Consider the following 16,530-nt stretch of genomic DNA (forward strand, 5'->3'; position numbering starts at 1 on the left):
TAAACATCATCTGCATAGGTTAAAGTATTTTGATAAATGCACCATGCATGGACTCCTCCCATAATGGTTTCATCATATTCAGTTAGCATTTCTCTTTAATTCTTTATCCATTGCACTGGCATCTATTTGTATTTGTTTTATTAAGAATTTAATCGATTCATGTCAATCTCTGTCGAGTCGTTTGTATTTTGCGTGCATTGACAATAAAGCCATGATCACTACTCTGGCATCTTACCCCTTCGAATGTCCTTAATTTTGTTAAACAAATGGCATTAGATCCCAAGAAAGAAATTGGGTTGCCCTCTTCTTCTTCTTAATCGCCTGAAATCCAATCCCAGGGGACGGAAGTCAATTGCCCTTAGTATGTTGGTTATTTACTTTACAAATTGGTACGCCCATCCGTTCAACACACATCACACACCAACTCACACATATCATTCACTTAATTACAGACCTAGTAATCAACACAAAACATAACTAGTCAGATTAGTTACATGGGACTGATGAGGCATTATCATCCAAGTGGGTTCCATATATGTTGATTCAAGTAGTCAACTTTGGGACCATACCCTTAATCTCCATGGAAAAAAGCGGGCATAGAGGGACGAAAAACACATCAACAACAATAAGAAGATGAGGAAAAACACACTCCAACTTAATACATTGAGGACCCACTCCCACATTAGTCATCTCTTCTTATCTCCTCATACCGGACATTCCAAAGGTAATAATGTCTATGTACATTGGCGACTCACTATGACACTCGTTGAAAATAACACATTGCAAGTAGCTAGTTTTTTTTAGGCCAGTGATAAATCAACCCCCAAATATCTTAAATCGACTCCCTATGCGTCTTTCCCCATTGCCTTAGAAAAGCCATATGGTTTGGAAATAAATGAAACGAGAGCAATTATTATGCAAGATATGAACCGTCTATCTCTCTACCTTGGAGGCGTCACCCATGTAGAAGAAAAGTAATGAGTGAGGGGGCCTTCCAAATAGGCTGTAGTTAGAGGGAAATGATATATTCACCCCTTTTTCTTAATCGGGACAGCCTCCTCTAATGTAAAACGGGTAGTTGTAAATACACCTGAGGGCTGTCCCAAGTAAGAAAAGGGTCGAATATATCACCTACCTAGTTAAATATGTCGATTGTTTCAATAAGATGTGTTGATTATAAGTTAGCACTATTTGATTGGTACATTCATGATTCCAATCCTCAGCTAAGTAAATACAAGGCTCCTGCTCTTGACACGTCTGTGCTCATCTATCATGGCCCATCGAGAGATGTAAAGTGACTTTGTTCATTGACACTATCCTCAGCTTAGTTGCTTTTATGCAAAGGAAAAAAAATAAAGGTTGGATATACCCAAAACCAAACCGAACTGACCAAACTATTTGGTTTGGTTTTGGTTCCAAATTCTGAGAACCGATTGCAAATGGTTCGGTTATGAGTAAACCGTTCATTTGTTGGGCCCAATGTAGATATGCATTGCTCCAAAATCATCTTCATCTTACTATTCTAACCCTCTAATATGTAGATAAACTACACCCATTAGAAAAGTAAAATAAATCTGTGCCAATAAAAATAAACAAACTACACCGTATAGAAAACTCTACCGAATGATAGGAAGGTTAGGATCATCCTATGGAAATAAAACACTGCGAACGGTTTGGATTAGTCCTATGAAGTTGGTTTCACTATACTTTTTGACAAATATGGGACGTTGAGGGGCACTCTGAGTACAAATAATAGAAAATTTCTGTTATTTGTCATCACAAAATAATAGAAAGGGATTTGCTAGGGTCCATTGCATGAAGGCATTTTGTGGCTGGTTGTTGCATGTGAGAGCAGCCACGTAGGCTCACTGTCGCTTTGTTGAGAGAAACTTGGAATTTAGGGAAGTGATAACTCAGCTCTCAATTTCTTGGAACGGAGCGAGACATGCCGTATGTCAAGAATCTCCTTTAGAACATCTGCAGACCTCCATGGAATGGCGTCCCGATCTTTCAACCACTTGTCCCAAAAATTAAACGGCTAGGATCATACATGTGTCCTAAAGCTCTTCACGGTAAAACACAGCGTTAGCTAATAAGATAAGTTTATGTGGTGAATGATCAAGAAGAAGAAAAAACTACGGTTCTTACACGCTTAGAAAAATACGAGTGGGGCCACATTAATTGTCTGCTACAAGAATAGATGTGCTACACAATTATTCCCCTCACGCACGGCATAGAACGACACACGACTTTTTCACTATAAATCTACATCCAACATGAGCGAAAAAACTCAAACACCACCGGCAACCATGGCCTTGAAGAAATCTCTCTCCCTCTTCTCTATACTTTTCTGCTTTCTGATGCTTTCTTGCCGTTCAACAACGGCAAATTCAGTAGAAGCAGAGGCTCTCCTCGGCTGGAAAGCTAGCCTCCTTAACCAAGCTCCTCTCAATTCATGGTTGCTTCACAATGCCACCAATAAAAGCCCATGCAATTGGAGGGGAATAGCATGCAACCACGAAGGAAGTGTCACACAAATAAACCTAACAGGTGTAGGTTTGCAAGGTAAGCTCTATAACTTCAAATTCTCTTCCTTTCCAAAAGTCGCCAATCTTGATCTTAGCAACAACGCACTCTTCGGAACAATTCCTTCCGCAATAGGAAACTTGACCAACCTTGTCACGTTGTACTTCTACAGGAATAATCTCTTTGGCCCCATCCCTGAAGAAATAGGAAATTTGAAAAATATGGCTGATATGGAAATGTCCCATAACATTCTAACAGGTTCCATTCCTTCTGCAATAGGAAACTTGACCAACCTTGTCACGTTGTACCTTCACAGCAATAAGCTCTCTGGTCCCATCCCTAAAGAAATAGGATATTTGAAAAATATGGCTGATCTAGGAATGTCCGATAACATTCTAACAGGTTCCATTCCTTCCACAATAGGAAACTTGACCAACCTTGTCACGTTGTACCTCAACAACAATAATCTCTCTGGCCCCATCCCAAAAGAAATAGGAAATTTGAAAAATATGGCTGATCTGAGAATCTCCTATAACATTCTAACAGGTTCCATTCCTTCAACAATAGTAAACTTGACCAACCTTGTCACGTTGTACCTCAACAACAATAATCTCTCTGGCCCCATCCCTGAAGAAATAGGATATTTGAAAAATATGGTTGAACTGGGAATGTCCAATAACATTCTAATAGGTTCCATTCCTTCCACAATAGGAAACTTGACAAAACTTGTGACATTGTACCTCCACCGTAATAAGCTCTCTGGCCCCATCCCTATAGAAATAGGAGTTTTGAAAAATATGGTTGATATGGGAATGTCCTTTAACATTCTAACAGGTTCCATTCCTTCAACAATAGGAAACTTGACCAACGTTACTTATTTGTACCTCGGTTACAATAGCCTCTCTGGCCCCATCCCTAATGAAATTGGTGAGTTGAAAAATATGGATGAACTTGACATGTCCTCTAACATTCTAACAGGTTCCATTCCTTCCGCATTAGGAAACTTGACTAAGCTTTCCCTCTTGCACCTCTCCAGTAATAAGCTCTCTGGCCCCATCCCTAAAGAAATTGGAGATTTGAAAAATATGGTTGAGTTGGTCATTTACTCTAACATTCTAACAGGTCCAATTCCCCCTTCTTTAGCTGATCTTAAAAAGCTAACTGATCTACGCCTATTTGAAAATAAGCTTTCGGGTTCACTTCCTCAAGAAATGCCAAGTCTGATAAATTTGGTCTCACTCCAACTGGGAGACAACAACCTCTCGGGATATTTGCCACAACAAATTTGCCAAGGTGGATCGCTTAAAATATTTGGGATACAAAATAACCAATTTACAGGTCCCATCCCAAAAAGCTTGAGAAACTGCACTGGCTTAACCAGAGTTAAGCTCGAAGGAAACTATCTCACAGGAAATATGTCCGAAGATTTTGGAGTTTATCCAAATCTTACATACATTGATTTGAGCTACAACCAATTTTATGGAGAACTCTCTCCAAGTTGGGTTGGGTGTGAAAATTTAGCAAGTTTAAGGGTCTCTGAGAACTTCATTACTGGTAAAATACCACCAGAATTTGGACAGATGATTCAAATTGAACTACTTGACCTTTCTTTGAACCATTTGGTAGGAGAGATTCCAAAGGAAGTGGGGAGCTTGACAGCTTTATTTAAGTTGATTTTAAATGGTAACCAACTTTCGGGTCGGATACCATCTGAAATCGGAAAATTGTCCAATTTAGAGATCCTTGACCTATCAGCAAACAATCTAAGTGGATCGATACCAGAACAACTAGAAGATTGCTCGAAATTGCATTCTTTGAAATTAAGCACAAATAATTTGAATGGAGGCATTCCATTTCAAATAGGCAATCTAGCAGAGCTACAAAATATGCTAGATCTTAGTTGTAACTTGCTTACAGGAGAAATATCACCCCAACTAGGAAAATTACACATGTTGGAAATCTTAAATATTTCCTACAATATGCTAACTGGTTCAATTCCATCTTCTTTGAAAGATATGCTCAGCTTGCAATTGATTGATTTATCATACAATAATTTGGTGGGTAGTCTTCCTAAAAGCAAAGCCTTCCAACAAGGGACATTTGTGGGCAACATAGGACTATGCGGCAAAGCGCAAGGTTTGCAATCATGCAATTCCCCACCGATAAATAGGGGTGAAACAAAAAAGAGACACAAAGTTATCACATTGATCATTCTCTCTCTTTTGAGCCCTGTATTCCTTCTACTTTTAGTTTTTGGAATTATTTTCATTTTTCGCCACAAAACAAGAAATGCAGAGGAAGAGAGAAATGCTGAGGGACGGAGAAATGAAATGAATAAAGATCTATTTTCGATATGGAATTGGGATGGGTGTATTTCTTATGAAGATATCATCGATGCGACAGAGGACTTTGATGACAAATATTGCATTGGGGAGGGCGGATATGGGAGAGTTTACAAAGCATCTTTGCCAACTGGGCAAGTAATAGCTGTAAAAAAAACTTCACAAATTGGAAGATGACCAGCAAATTGATCAGAGAAGTTTCATAAATGAGGTACGGGCATTAACAGAAATTCGTCACCGCAACATTGTCAAGCTTTACGGGTTTTGTACCCATCGTCGATGTATGTTTCTGGTTTATGAGTATATTGAAAGTGGAAATGTAGCTAATATCCTAAGCAGTGAGAAAGGGGCGTTGGAGTTGGATTGGTTGAAGAGGGTGAATATTATTAAAGCCGTGGCCCATTCTTTATCATACATGCACCATGATTGCGACCTCCCAATAGTTCATCGAGATATCTCTAGCAAAAATGTTTTATTGGATTCAGAATTTGAGGCTCATGTCTCTGATTTTGGTACTGCTAGACTTCTAATGCCTGATTCATCAAATTGGACAGAACTTGCAGGCACTTACGGATATGTTGCTCCAGGTTAGTTCCTCACATATTGTTTTATTGTCTTAATATAATTGTTTAGAAAATTAAATCTTACTTGGTTTTTACGTTATTGGTTCACACCCACCTAAGGTCAAAATATTTTTGGTGGAAAATTTACTTGACTAGTAAGTAACTAAAATTATGAGTATTCTTACTAAAATTTTAGTCAAGGGGATTTTTGTAAATTTTCCAACTTTAAAATGTTTGATTAGGAAATGGATTTGCTTAATTTCTATTGTTTCGATGTGGAATTTTTCGAGAAAATATTAGCCTATTTCTTTTTAATTTTTACGGAATGATGAGTTGCCAGCCAGCACTGACCTGATCCAACGGTCACACGAGCACCGAAGTAAAACCCACATCCAAACCTCTCTTGTCATGGTCTGCTCATGTCACATACTAGTTTCATTGCACCTTAAGCAAAAGGTTAAAGGCATGTATTTGTAATGTGCAAAAGGTTAAAGGGATGTTCGGATCCTGGAGATATCATTTTTTATGTGGATTTTTTTTGGCAGAGCTTGCTTACACAATGAGAGTGACCGAGAAATGCGATGTATATAGCTTTGGGGTTTTAGCACTTGAAGTGATATTGGGAAGACACCCTGGAGATATCATCTCCTCCTTGTCATCATCATCATCTGAAGGTGGCCAGAATCTACGGCTAAAGGATGTGTTGGACCCACGGCTCCCGAATCCCGAAGACCAAGTTGAAAATGAAGTAGTTTTGGCAGTGTCAATGGCACTTGCGTGCATAAATGTAAATCCACAAACTCGGCCAACCATGCAACACGTCTCTCAAAAGTTCTCTGCTCGAATGCCACCTTTTCCAAAGCCATTCCACACAATTGAATTGTCTCAACTGATGGAATTTCAAGTATAAATGGGTTGAGTCTCTTCACCTTCTCAGATACTGTCGAGATCAAGTCTTGGGTCCCACATGGGGGCATGTATGTTTAATGTTTTTTTTTTAAAATGGGTTGAGTCTCTTCACCTTCTCAGTCAGTTACTGTCGAGATCAAGTCTTGGAGCTTTTGGTCCCATTTCTCATTTGACAGATGTGTCAAATAACATGCTACAATATTATATAAACATCATCTGCATAGGTTAAAGTATTTTGATATACTGTTGTGTAATCGAAACCATTCATTTTTGACAGATGATTCTATTCCTCTAATCTGTAGAGGGACCGTAGGTTATAAAAAACTCTGTATATCGGACGGTTAAGATCATCTAATGGAAATGATTTTTGAGGGATTCCATAGTATCTAAGTCAAAGCCCGGCAAATGAACAGCTTGGATCATCGAACCATGCGGGCTCCAATGTATTCTTTTAAAAAATATTTGCATGTATACTGATTAAAAACAATATAAATTTAAATTTCTTTAAGAAAAAGGGATCCTAATAGTTTGCATAGGGAGCAATGAATCGCTCGCTTTCATCCCTCTCTGTCCGGTCTCTGAACTCAAGCCCACTCCCTCGCAACCTAGGCCTCCATGGTACAAATCCCGGTTGGAGGTTAAGTCCACCCTCTAACCATTGAAGCAAAACCAGAGTCCTTGCCCACGTTGCTAATGCTAACTTAACCAAGAGCTCCCCTGACCCCTGTAAAGCCTTTGATTCGACTTTTGGAAATGCTACTTCGAAAAGAGTCCCCTTCCAGCAAATCCTTGATTCTCTTGAGTGATTGCTTGTTCTTCAAAGGAATGGTTTCATTTTTGTCATTTTCTAATCATTCAAAAGTATTATTCTCCTTCTCCAATACAAGTCATGAAGGTTCCATTGAATGTCTCCAATCTTCCATTTCAGTGTGGAAGACAAAGACACGCGTCTGTCCCTCAACTTTGATAGGAGGGGGTGGCGTCGATGCAAACTCCCTACCGACGGCGACTGGAAAAGCTTTTCGGTGAGTGGGTGGTACTGTTTTGTTCCTCTCCGACCTAGGAGTCACCCCCTAAAATTTCAAATTGATCTGATGGCTGGAGAGGGAGAACAGAGCTTTCAAAGTTCAGTGGCAGTTTCTGTAATTTTTTGAACCAGTAAATTTACAGAAAGTGCCACTCAACTTTGAAAGCTTCATTCTCCCTCTCTGGCCGTCGGATCGACTTTAAACTTTAGGGGGTGACTCATCAGTCAGAGAGGAACAAAACTGTACCATCCACTCCCTCAGCATTGGGTAAGCTCAGATTCTAGGAAAAAAAATTTATGGTAGCCAAGACTATATGCAAGAACACTAATAAACAACAAAATAGATGAGAAAAAATAAGAATAAAAAACCAAAAACAAGGATTCACATCCCAAAAAATAGGGGTGCTACCTGTCTAAACCAGCTTGTTAGGAATTAACAACACAGCAGAATAACGATGCAAAGACAAACGAGAGATTCATACACAGAACACACAGATTTACGTGGTTCACCCAACCAGTTTGGTTTGGGCTACGTCCACGGCAGAGCGACAAGCCAACGAATCCACTATTCTGAAGAAGAGATTACAAACCCTCACACCTCTCTAGGGCGTCTCCTGATATCACATCCTTTTTATATAGCGTTCTGAGACGCGTTACAATAAAGAGAAAAAATCGTAATTCATGAAAGTACGAAACTACCCCCAGTATAAAAATACCCTAAAAAATTCGGGTCGGGGGCTACCACCCCCGAACCCCCGCCTTCAAGCAGGGGGGCTCCCACCCCCTTGCAAGTCCCAAGCTCACTCCGAACGAGACCGCCGCAGTCGGGGGTATAGTGTACAATACTTTCCAGATTAGACTGGGATCAGGCTTCACCAATAACAATCTCCCACTTGAAGACTGATATCTGCACTTCCACTGAATCGCTTCACTCCTCATCACTTATCACTCTCACATCCATCAATCATACATGAAGATCAATCAAAGTTGAGCAAAGGCCCAAATTAGTGTTGCAACTTGGGTTGGGTTTTACCCGCGTCAACCCAATCCGACCCGAGATTTCTTCTAAACAACAGTTTGACCTCAAATCTGTGGCCCATCGGATGGATGCTACTGATCGCTAAACAACAGTTTGACCTCAAATCTTTAAGTAATCAGACTTCTTTCCTCTTTCAATTGTCACTTTAATGCAAAGAAAAAACACCTGTCAACTAGCTAGTTTTTTGTCCATTTTCTCCATTGGGCCTTAGAAAAGTCATGTGGTTTGGAAATAAATGAAACAAGAGCCATTCGTTTGTAAGATATGAGTCCTCGATCACTCTTCCTTGTAGACCACGGCAGAAAGAAAGTAATCATGCATAAGGAAAAGTATGAGTGAGGTGGCCCCACAAATTAGACTAATAGTATGATTCCAAATCCTCACCCAAGTAAATACAAACAGGGCTCCTACTCTTCACTCCTTGGGTCTCTGCTCATCTATCAAGGCCCCACCGACAGAGCTCACGTCATTCTCTTCATTGTTACATTACATTATAGAAATCTACAGAGACATAGCCTGGGCCAAAAAATTAAACGGCTAGGATCATACAACAGGGCTTGTGCCTGAAAAATCATTTCTATAGGTTGATCCTAACCCTTGATCCTAACCCTCTATAGATCGGAGGGTTAGGATCAACCTATGGAAATAAAACACTGCGAACCAAACCTATTCAATTTTTACTAAAGGGGCCTTCAATTTATAATAACATCCCTCTAGCGCAGAAGGCATTTCGCGGATGGTCTCTTGCATATGAGGGCTGCCACCTCGTGAATGAAGACAAAATCTGCTGCAAAGTGAGCCTATGTGGCTGCTCTCACATGCAACAGACCATCCGCCAAATGCCTTTTGCGATGGATGCTAGAAAAATTTCCGAGAAATTTTTTTCCATTAGAAATGTTTTTTTTTTTTTTTTTTTGAAAACAGGGCCTTTAGGGTATGCTTCGCCCCCACTCCACTGTTTCAAGAGGGAATGGCACATGTTCAAGATCCTAACCCTCCATCTAATCTATCTCACAAGATTGAACAAGGCCAAAAATCTTCTGTGTTAGATGGATTGTTCTTTGAAAGTTACAAAATTTCCACTAGTGGGTCAATATCTCTAAGATAGAGACCTGGGTTTGGTAGCTCTGGCCACTAGCTGGGAATAAAGGGGTTGAACTTTGGACCAAGTCTACCTACCTGTGAAATTTCAAGTTCTATTTGTAAGAGCATTCATAATGTCTGACTATTGATGACTAGTTCAACTTGAGAAAATAACCACTCATATCTTTGTGCTTCTCTACCAAACAATCCAGTCATTTTCTCTTTGAAATACTGAAAGAGCTCTTTCCAAAGAGATGAGATATTGCCCCATGCATTTTCTGTTGTCGCCCTCTTTATGCTTATGATACGTTTTCAAGAAAAAGACGGGCATTACCATAAAATAAATGGGTGTCACTCTCTCTAGTCGATTAATCATTTTTTTTTATGGGAAGTGATTAATTCGCCCCCTTTTCTTCCTATGTGGCTACTCTCACATGCAACAGTCCATCTGCCAAATGCCTTTTGCTATGGACGCTAGCAAATCCCTCATCATATATCATTTCCCTCAAATTGTGGAAAGAAAATTTTTTCCATTAGAATTTTTTTTTTTTTTTTTTTGAAAACAGGGCCTTTAGGGTATGCTATTGTGCTTCGCCCCCACTCCACTGTTTCAAGAAGGAATGCCATGTGTTCAAGATCCTAACCCTCCATCTAATCTATCTCACAGGATTGAACATGGCCAACAATCTTCCCTGTTAGATGTTCCGAAATTTCCGTTTATTGATAGTTTATCATCGAAATTTGGAAGATTGACATTCATTTTCTTCAAAAATTAAACGGCTAGGATCATACATGTGTCCTCAACCTCTTCACGGTAAAACACAGCGTGAGCTAATAAGATAAGTTTATGTGGTGAATGATCAAGAAGAAGAAAAGACTACGGTTCTTACACGTTTAGAAAAATACGAGTGGGGCCACATTAATTGTCTGCTACAAGAACAGATGTGCTACACAACTATTCCCCTCAACGCACCGCATAGAAGGACACACGACTTTTTCACTATAAATCTACATCCAACATGAGCGAAAAAACTCAAACACCACCAACAACCATGGCCTTGGAGAAATCTCTCTCCCTCTTCTCTTTACTTTTCTACTTTCCGATGCTTTCTTGCCGTTCAACAACGGCAAATTCAGTAGAAGCAGAGGCTCTCCTCGGCTGGAAAGCTAGCCTCCTTAACCAAGCTCCTCTCAATTCATGGTCACTTCACAATGCCACCAATAAAATCCCATGCAATTGGAGGGGAATAGCATGTAACCACGAAGGAAGTGTCACTCAAATAAACCTAACAGGTGTAGCTTTGCAAGGTAAGCTCTATAACTTCAAATTCTCTTCCTTTCCAAAACTCACCTATCTTGATCTTAGCAACAATGCACTCTTCGGACCAATTCCTTCCACATCAGGAAACTTGTCCAACCTTGTCATGTTGTACCTCTACAACAATAAGCTCTCTGGCCCCATCCCCGAACAAATAGGATATTTGAAAAATATGGCTGATCTGAGAATCTCCTATAACATTCTAACAGGTTCCATTCCTTCAACAATAGGAAACTTGACCAACGTTACTCATTTGTACCTCGGTAAAAATAGCCTCTCAGGCCCCATCCCTAAAGAAATAGGATATTTGAAAAATATGGCTGATATGGAAATGTCCTATAACATTCTAACAGGTTCCATTCCTTCCGCAATAGGAAACTTGACCAACCTTGTCACACTGTACCTCAACAACAATAATCTCTTTGGCCCCATCCTTGAAGAAATAGGATATTTGAAAAATATGGCTAATATGGGAATGTCCGATAACATTCTAACAGGTTCCATTCCTTCCACAATAGAAAACTTGACCAACCTTGTCACGTTGTACCTCTACAACAATAAGCTCTCTGGCCCCATCCCTGAAGAAATAGGATATTTGAAAAATATGGCTGATATGGCAATGTACGATAACATTCTAACAGGTTCCATTCCTTCCGCAATAGGAAACTTGTCTAACCTTGTCACGTTGTACCTCTACAACAATAATCTCTCTGGCACCATCCCTGAAGAAATAGGATATTTGAAAAATATGGCTGATCTAGAAATGTCCGATAACATTCTAATAGGTTCCATTCCTTCCGCAATAGGAAACTTGACCAACCTTGTCACGTTGTACCTTTACAACAATAAGCTCTCTGGCCCCATCCCTGTAGAAATAGGATATTTGAAAAATATGGCTGATCTAGAAATGTCTGATAACATTCTAACAGGTTCCATTCCTTTCACAATAGGAAACTTGACCAACCTTGTATGGTTGAACCTCTACAACAATAAGCTCTTTGGTCCCATCCCTAAAGAAATAGGAAATTTGAAAAATGTGACTCATCTCGAAATGGCCTATAACCTTCTTAATGGCACAATTCCGGCCTCTTTGGGTGAACTTAAAACACTAGCCATTCTAAGTCTATCTCACAATCAACTTTCGGGTCCCATCCCAAAAATCTGGACAAACTATACGTCCTTAACCAGTGTTTATATCGAAGGAAACCAGCTCTCTGGAAATATGTCCGAAGACTTTGGAGTTTGTCCAAATCTAACATATATTAACTTGAGCCACAACTGTTTGTCTAGTGAACTCTCTCCAAGTTGGGGCAAGTGTAAAAGTTTGATAAGTTTAAAGTTCTCAAGGAACTTGATAGCTGGTAAAATACCACCGGAGTTTGGACAGTTGATTCAACTAGCACTATTCGACCTTTCTTCAAACCTTTTGGTCGGAGAGATTCCAAAGGAATTGGGGAGCTTGACAGCTTTATATAACATGAGTTTAAATGGTAACCAACTTTCTGGTCGGATACCATCAGAAATGGGAAAACTGTCCAATTTGGAGATCCTAGACCTATCAGCAAACAAACTGAGTGGATCGATACCAGAACAACTAGAAGATTGCTCGAAATTGCATTCTTTGAACTTAAGCAGAAATCATTTGAATGGAAGCATTCCATTTCAAATAGGCAATCTAGCAGAGCTACAAATTATGCTAGATCTTAGTTGTAACTTGCTTACAGGAGAAATATCACCCCAACTAGGAAAATTACACATGTTGGAAATCTTAAATATTTCCTACAATATGCTAACTGGTTCAATTCCATCTTCTTTGGAAGATATGCTCTGCTTGACATTGATTGATTTATCATACAATAATTTGGTGGGTAGTCTTCCTAACAGCAAAGCCTTTCAACAAGGGACATTTGTGGGCAACATAGGACTATGCGGCAAAGCGCAAGGTTTGCAATCGTGCAATTCCCCACCCCACCGATAAATAGTGGTGAAACAAAAAAGAGACACAAAGTTATCACATTGATCATTCTTTCTCTTTTGAGCCCTGTATTCCTTCTACTTTTAGTTTTTGGAATTATTTTCATTTTTCGCCACAGAACAAGAAATGCAGAGGAAGAGAGAAATGCAGAGGGACGGAGAAATGAAATGAATAAAGATCTATTTTCGATATGGAATTGGGATGGGTGTATTTCTTATGAAGATATAATCGATGCGACAGAGGACTTTGATGACAAATATTGCATTGGGGAGGGCGGATATGGGAGAGTTTACAAAGCATCTTTGCCAACCGGGCAAGTAGTAGCTGTAAAAAAACTTCACAAATTGGAAGATGGCCAGCAAATTGATCAGAGAAGTTTCATAAATGAGGTACGGGCATTAAGAGCAATTCGTCACCGCAACATTTTCAAGCTTTACGGGTTTTGTACCCATCGTCGATGTATGTTTCTAGTTTATGAGTATATTGAAAGTGGAAATGTGGCTAATATCCTAAGCAGTGAGAAAGGGGCATTGGAGTTGGATTGGTTGAAGAGGGTGAATATTATTAAAGCCGTGGCCCATTCTTTATCATACATGCACCATGATTGCGACCTCCCAATAGTTCATCGAGATATCTCTAGCAAAAATGTTTTATTGGATTCAGAATTTGAGGCTCATGTCTCTGATTTTGGTACTGCTAGACTTCTAATGCCTGATTCATCAAATTGGACAGAACTTGCAGGCACTTACGGATATGTTGCTCCAGGTTAGTTCCTCACATATTGTGCCTAATTTATTGTCTTAATATAATTGTTTAGAAAATTACATCTTATTTGGTTTTTATGTTATTGGCTCACACCCACCTAAGGTCAAAATATTTTTGAGACCGTTGATGTGATTGGCCCCACCTAAGAGATGCAATATCCTGAGGCCCGGCCGGTTTGTCTTGGATTTTGAAAACCAATTGTGAATCCAAAACCGATTATTGGACTCACAATTAAACGTATATTTGTAGGTGGAAATATCTGTGCCCACATGTAGGTGGAAATATCTGTGCCCACATATAAAATATTTCCACCTACATGGGGACAAATGTTCTTCTACTCCCTATAAAATATTTCCACCTACTTGGGACAGCCCGCTCCAGTGTATCTATGATTGGAGAGTAGGGGTGGACACGGTTCGGTTTGGTTCGGTTCAGCTCTGAAAATATGTGGTTTGGTTCTCGATCCAAAATTTTGGGACCATTGTTTTCAGTTCAGTTCTAGGTTTGGGTCCTGGGACCCAAAACCAAACTGAAGATGAATGCAAATTTGTTGACTTTTGGAACCAAAATCTTGATCGGGTTCGGTTCTGGAACCCTGGACGCTGAACCCACGTGAACCGAACCCCAAACCCCATAACCAAACCCGATCAAGATTGGTTCTGTTGACTTTTCGAAAACCAACGGCTCCAAAAGTTAAACATATTGGGAACCAACCCGATCAAGATTGGTTTTGGCTCAGTTCGGCTCGGTTCCAAGGTTCGGTTTTGATTCCCAATATTTGAAACCAATAGGGATTGGTTCGGCTCTGGGTTTACCAGAGAACCGAACCAACCTGAACCATGTCCACCCCTACCGGAGAGGGGCTAATCTACTTCGCGCAGAATTCAACGGACCTGATTGCAACGTACACCGGAGCTGGCTCTCTCAAATAAAGAAAAGGGGTGAATTTATCATTTTCCTTTATAAAAGCATGTATTTTTTGCACGATAAAGGTTTGAGCATAGACATACCAGTTACATATGTATGTTAAACTTATGGCTAAATCATAATCTTTGATGAATCATTGGAATATATCTTATAGATTAGTTTTTACAATTAAAATCACTTTAAAACAAAGGCGAATAAATTACTTTGAAAGGAACCGTGTTGCTTAATTCCATTCCCACAGGGTCAGAACACATTCGCAGGTGCATTGTGATTTATGAAGCAAAAGTCCTGTGGTCCTCCATTGGACATCCGCCAGGCTATATGCTGAAAGAGCGGGGCCATGTAACATAGGAGGGACTGAGGTGGACCCTCCCTCCTCTAGCGAGGGTACAACCCAAGCACGCTTAATTTCGGAGTTTAATTGGAATCCAGTGCATTTGTGCGGATATGATTGCACCTATTTCTTCCTTGGGTTTAAACCACAGGAGATGGAACACTCACTTCCGAACGACTCACGACTCACCGTAGCAAGAGAACAAACCCCCTCCTCCCTCTGTGTTCCTCCGCCTGTGCCGATTCACGACATTCCCAGTCTCCGTTGTCACCAACCGGAAACTCCCAAACCCACGATCGTATATCGGCAGAAGCACCGTCCGCCACCTCTCAAGCTTCGAAGTGGAGCCATGTGGCGGAGTACGTGCACATGGCACGGGTGACCGGGTAGAGATCTTTGGCAGAGATGATGTTGATTTCGAGGAGCTGGATGGGAATGAGAGGTTCAGACATTGTGGGGCTAGGTGGGTTCGGGTGGGGCCCCTCCCGTGGGCCCAACAGTGAGAAGAGAGGAAGATGAGAACGGAGAGAGAGGTGCGGGGATAATGGTTAAATGGGTAGAGGGAGTAAATGTGGTTTTAGACAGGGGGGGGGGGGGGGGCGTGGTGTGTGTGTGTTATGGTTTTAACCGTGATTAGGTTTTCAATGACAGGTGGGGTTTGTCTAATTTGGTGGGTTTATTACAGCTAGCCCGATGTAAGAATATTAAACTAACTAGCCGTTAATAATTTACAAGAAAACATCAAAAAATACGTGCTTTTATGACTAAATAGCCTTCCATCTGTGACATAGGCTCAACCTTGAGACTTTAATTATCTGTTTCTCATCAACTTCAATAATTTTTTATTTACATTGAAACTTTATGGGTAAAAAGTAATGGAGCCCACATGTATACTAATCTCTAATCAAATAGTTGGGACAAGATGAATGGTCCAATAATCAAATAGTCCGGCCCTGTCCAATCAGGGCCAATCAGGGCGGGCCAGGGCCAGCACAATACCCTGTAGGGCGGGTAATGGGTTGAGGTTTTCTGCCCCTAACTGCAGGTCAGGGCCGAGATAATGGGATCCAGGGTTGGGCTAGGGTTTTGAAAAACCCGACGTTGTTGCAGCCCTATGGCATCTATAGTAACAAGTCGAGTGCTACTATTGGCTCCACATAAAGTGCCTAACGACCAATAAATTATCCCTCCACATACATACTAATCAATAATCTACTAGTACTAATTAGAATGGCATAACAAAATCAACCCTAATATACTGGTTTCATGTGACTTGTGAACTGCGAACCTGAACCGGGTCTTCGCAAACTGATCAACCAGGTAGCATAGTTCCTCTTTTTTTTTTGTTAATATCCATTTTGTTTCCGAGACAAACCTCACATTTTTTATTCCATACAAGAACAGAAAATTTAAGGACCAAAAGCACTCTTATGGTGATATACTTCAGTTCATTACCAAGAACGAAGTCCAAAAATTCCTTGGCACCAAGACTATATGCAAGAACACTAATAAACAACAAAATAGAAGAGAAAAAATAACAATAAAAAACCAAAAACAAGGATTCGCATCCCAAAAACATGGGTGCTACCTGTCTAAACCAGCTAACCAGCCAAATGAGACTGCGCAAAATTATGAATAAATATTTCCTGAAAACAATTAAAATGTACTAAATGAGAAAGTACTGCACCTCAAAACTAGAGCTCTCCCTCAAGATATGAACTA

General features: G+C 40.2%; 1 pseudogene; it reads left to right on the top strand.

Annotated features, from left to right (window-relative positions):
• Positions 1-2,309: 2,309 nt before the first annotated feature.
• Positions 2,310-6,696, top strand: LOC143891281 (uncharacterized; annotated as a pseudogene).
• Positions 6,697-16,530: the final 9,834 nt, after the last annotated feature.

The sequence above is a fragment of the Tasmannia lanceolata genome, unplaced genomic scaffold (genome assembly GCF_043159265.1).
Source record: "Tasmannia lanceolata isolate RefF3 unplaced genomic scaffold, GAP_Taslan_0.1 ptg000013l, whole genome shotgun sequence".
Taxonomy (NCBI): domain Eukaryota; kingdom Viridiplantae; phylum Streptophyta; class Magnoliopsida; order Canellales; family Winteraceae; genus Tasmannia; species Tasmannia lanceolata.